The sequence below is a fragment of the Larus michahellis genome, chromosome 1 (genome assembly GCF_964199755.1).
Source record: "Larus michahellis chromosome 1, bLarMic1.1, whole genome shotgun sequence".
Lineage (NCBI taxonomy): Eukaryota > Metazoa > Chordata > Aves > Charadriiformes > Laridae > Larus > Larus michahellis.
In genome coordinates, this window is record NC_133896.1 from 99423971 (window position 1) to 99429354 (window position 5384).

Here is a 5384-nt window from a genome sequence, read left to right on the forward strand (position 1 = left end):
GGAGGCACTCATGCACGGTATGGGGAGCCAGGTCTTGGGGTGGCGTTGCCTGAGCCCAAGAGAGTTCACTCAATGTCGTGAGGAATCAGTAGCCCAAAGGAAAGCAGACTGACACCACCGCCTGGACAACCAGAGAACAGAATGTACTGGGGAAAAAAAGGCATCTCTGAGCTGGCAGCTTAAAAGCTTCTGCAGTTCCTGGGTCCCCAACCACTCTACTGGGTGCACTCACTCTAGTATTTTAGTCTGGGTCAAGAAAGCACTTTGGACCTCACCCACTTGTCCTAACTTCAGCGCCAAGGTTTGTACCATGGAGAAGAGTCAGAGAGTGGGAGCTGGAGTCCCTTCACGAGAAACCAAATTCAGTGGTGCTCTCCGGCACCTCATGTGCTCTAAGCACTAATGGGCATCTGCAGCCCTGAGACAAAGCTAGAGTCTGAAAATGCCTGTAACGTGGAACGGTTGTGCTGTAGAGGGTCTACTCCTTTGGCACTGTTGATAAAGGCACACACATGTGTAAGGCGAGGAGCTTATCTGACAGGAGGGAAGGAACCCATTAAGGTTTTACCATGAGGATAAATAGGTTGAATGTGGCTTTCTCTCATTTACATTAGCTACCTCTCTGTAAAGCTTAAGAACTGTGATATTTTTTCTATGTTCTGTAAATAAACACCTTGTCCTGGTTTGAGGTAAAACAGAACCAACTTTCTGTTCAGTAATTTTGCTTCTTAGCTAGTCCTATTCTAACTCTCTGAAATTAACAGCATATTGTGCTGAAAACAGTTCATTCTCATAGTGATAAGACCAATGTTTACAGTTAGTGCCAAGGAATGGTACGCAGAGAGGCTCCTGCTGATACTTATTGCTATAATAACCAAGGTCAGCTAATTTTGTTATTTGCCCCGTTGGAGGGTCAGAAACGGAAAAGCATAGAGGGGTCCCACCTGCAGGGAGGAGCAGATAGGACCGGTGACCCAAAACTGACCAACTGGCCATCTGCCCCATGCTCAGTATAAAAGCTGAGGGATCAAAGGGTCAACTCTCTTACTTTAATGGCTGACATCTGAGGAGGACCCTGTCTGTTCATCTGCCTTTGATCCCGATCCGTGTGTTCCTGACTCCAGCTCTGGAATCCAGTTCCCACCCACGGCTGAATCCAGTCTGGGACTTCTCCAGTGCCTACCAGTGACATCATCCTGGGAGCTTGATAAGGTTTTGTATACATTGTATCTATTTTATTATTTCCTTTTTATTTTATTATTAATATTTCATTAAAGTAGTTTAGCTTCTTCTAAACTTGTAAATCTCTTTATCTCTCCTCCTCCTCCCCGTGTGCGAGAGGTGGGGGGAGAGCATCTGTTGCTGGCCATTGGCCAATTTGGCCAAAACCACGACACACCTTTTTTCCCTTGTATCTAAATCTAGCTTGAACTAAGAATAAATTTGACAGCAAGGATTTTAAATCCGACAGGTTCATTCATCCTTAAAACTGAGGCACTAGAAAACTTTGGTGTATCTGGTACCTTAACACACTCCTCCCACATGGCCCAGTTCCTCTGAACTACAGCAGGTGGTGTAGGAGTTACTGGTACAGAAGTCAGTGGAAGAAAACAGAATAGTTTTTTATCCAAAAAGCCCTTTAGCATGTGCAGTAGTGGAAGCAAGCCTGACTCCCAAGGACTGCGCAACAACAGCACATCTGTTAAAAGGCAGATAGACAACTGGAAAACTGCTGGGCTCTCGCCTTTAAAATCTATTCTAGGTAAAATATGTGCTTGCTCAAAAAATATGTGGGAGTAAAAAGCCTAATATTTGTCACATGAGGCATAAGTAGTCCTCAGATGACTTTTTCAGAACAGTAATTTCTAACACCTTGCTACATAATGGTGGCAGTTCACAGATTTCTATATTTTATACACTTCTTAGAATGAAAAGGCATTTTAAAATTAGTTGAAAAACATAATTTTAAATACTACAACATACTTTGCAATTTGATTCAGAAAGAAAGCTCTTACACATAGACCACTGCCATTTAATGACAAAATATTCTGCAGGGGATGGTACCTAAGAGGTCAATGTCACAGTAAGGGCATGAAATTGGAGCAGAACTGGTTATGTCTACATACAGTGGTTACCAGCCATTGCCTCCCTGAGGAGGACAAAGAAGAAATGGAAAACAGACTGCAGATCTATACAACTGAATAGCAATTAAGCAACTAGAAATTGCTCCCAGGACTCTAAGGCTAGGGGAGGGGAAGCTGCGTTCATGGTATACGGCATTCCAGCCTGCCTCCAGTGTTATTTACCAGGGACAAGGTTCTCAGACACATTCCGGGAGTTTTATGGCTCTGGTGTGGCAGCCCCAGGAGCAGTAATGCCCATTTCCCGCTCCTGACAGGAATGACAGCAGGAGTGAAAGCTTGCACTTCTTTGCTGGAATTTTACTGTTTTGTGACTCTGACTGAGCTAGATGCAGTTGACACACAAAAAAAAGTCAAAGATGGTGTTTACTGCTGGCACCGCACTTTATTCAGGCTTGAAAACAAAAAAGAAAGGAAATAAGAAACATCTGGCTCTAATTAAGGCTTAAAAGAAATGGAGGAAAGCAGAAGTATATCTAGTCACTGAAGAGCAGTTTTGTCTCCCCACTGCTGCATCACATACACAAATTTGCAAGTAATAAGGTTTTCTTTCAGTTTGATTATTCTATCATATAAACATGGTTTAATATTTTCATAAATAAAAGTGTACTCTCCTTTAGGATGTATTTATTCGTTTGTTTTCATTTTGTCATCTGGTTCCATATGCCATTTATTTTTCTTTAAGGTTTGTGAAGTTAGAAGTTCCCAATCTTTTTTGTTTACAATCCTACTTCCACTTCCCAGTTGACAAACTGTCTTCCATTTGCAAACCTGGGCTTGCAACCCAAGGTTTTGGACCCACAGTATTTTACACATCTAAACACAACGTGCTGCGGAAAGATGTCCGTGAAGATGTTAGACATAAAGGCATGAAGCAGGGATGTTATTTACATTGAACAGAAAGAGCAACGTCAGTAACCACAAGAAATAATTCTTATTTCTTTCATACTTTTGTCATTTAAAAATCTCTGCAAGTATGCAAAGTCCCTGCATCTAGCAGCATTTCTACTAGCAAAAGACCCAGACCTGTGATTCAGAATCTGGGTATGCTTTTAATACAATGTAATCCTCAGACTTGATGTTGTATTGGATGTAGCTTAACTAATGTTGCTGAACTATTCTGTGACTCAGTTTCCCCATCTGGAAGATCCAGCCTGTCCAAATCACGCTTGGTTCTGCTTGGCTCTGTACAAGTCCCGCACAGGGATGGTCATCTTCCTCTGTGTCTCTTAGACCCAGTTCTAAACTCTTGGCCCTTTTAACCCCAGAAAAGCAAACATTTAACTGCTTATAGCAAGAGGCTGTAAAGTAATTAACGCATGCAAGGGTAGTAAGCATTCTTTGTGAGGAGACATTTCTCCCCAGCTGAGCGCCGGCGGTTGTTCACCGTTCGACAGCAGTGAGACAGGTGGGCCATGCGGCCATCAGGGCTTGCCTGGGCAACTCCGCAAATGCTTCTTAGCCCACGGGATGGCCGGGCTGTGGGATGCACGCTGGTGCCAGCCGTGGAGCTGTGACACCCAGCCTCCACCCACGGCTGCTCTCGCTGAGCAAAGGAGGCACCTCTGCTGCCCTGCCCCATTTCTGCCCCTTTCATGAAGAAGCCTGCCAGTGCCCGTGCAGCCCCCTTGGGCGGGGGGCGGGGCGGGGCGGGATTTGTAGTTTGGCATTTTATTGAGTTAAAAGGCTCAAACATCCCCTCTGTGTCAGGGAGACCGCTGTTTCCTCCCACCCTCTGGCTCTGTCTCGCCCAGCATCTATGTGCCACAGTCCCCATACCCTCCTCCTGTTCCTGTGCTGATCCCAGCACAGAGGACCTTTTCCCTTCTTTGTTTTCCATGCTAACGAGAATAACATGGAGAGTGAAAGATCTAGGATGAGAGACACACTCATAACCCAACGGCTACGGTAGGTGGACAGGCAGATCCCCAGCCAAACAGATGCCCCTGACAGACAGCAGCCAGCCCTGTCCTGCCTGGGGGTTTGTCCCAGTGCCAGTCACTGGTGTGATGGCACAGCCTGTCCTTAACTAAAACCTCTGCGAGCAGATTGGTAAGACATTTGGATGTCTGAAGAAGCATATTAACAATTCTGGAGCTCCCGTTTGTAAATGTAATCTTAATTATTTCAGCATTGCCTCAGTCTTTCCTATGTCCTTAGGCGCTTTCCTCGGTATAGAGGATAGCATGTACAGATCAGATGTACTTTAGCTTACTCAGCTTTTTCTTGATAAGAGGAAAAAGCATCTCAATAGCCTGTAATGTGTTAAAGAAACAGTAGTATCTAGTGGTATCAGTAGCAGTATCAGTGGTATCTAGTGGCCAGACCATTGGGCTGCTTACCAAGAGACCTGAGCCCATTTTTGACTGGATTTCTGTACATCCTTGGCACATCACATCAGTCTTTTGAGCCCTGTTTCTAAAGTTGAGATGGAAGTGCTTCAGTAATCAAAAAAGCTCTGCAAGCCTCCTTTCCTCACCATGTAAAAGCAAGGTGCTGTTCCTACTCACACACAGGGGATTCATCCACTGATCACTGATGACAAAAATGACAGTGTTCCAATTAGTTCTTTAAATATCCCTGTTTGCCTCTTCATTTTGACTGTGGTATTCATCTCTTAGCTTTTAATTTGTCAGCGGGAGACAGGCTAGCACGCAGAAGGAGATGCTGCATTTGGCGGTTCTGGTGGTGTTCACATTTTACTTGTGCCTTTTGCCCATTTTCTTTTTCTTCCCCTGTCCCATTCCTTTCTGGATGAATCAGATGTCCCAGGAATCTGAAGACACATCTTTTATTCCCAGTTGTGCCAGTGCCTGCTGAGCGCCCCCGCCTCCAGACCACATACAGGTCTAGTTTAAGGACTAGAGTCAGTTCCCAGGGGACTATATGTATATATGTATGGGGGATGCCTTACTTGGAGGGAGAGAGGTTCGCTGTGCCAGGCACTCAAATAACAGGCCTTAGCCCTTATCAATATAAACGTAGCTGGGAGTCTGAGCTGGGACATTTTCTACAGCAATTAGAAGACATGACATTTAACGCCTTGATAAATTAAATGTTTTATCAGGTGGAAAATGATAGAAATAATGGTGTGCTACTTCTCCACCAAAACTTTTTTTTTTCCTAAGTGGAATAGAAAAGGTTAAAGCTCTAGCAGTAGACAAGTAGTTAATGGCTTATCCATCACAAGGTTATGAATGTACAATACCATTTTATAGCAGAGCAGACAGCCTGCACCACAAC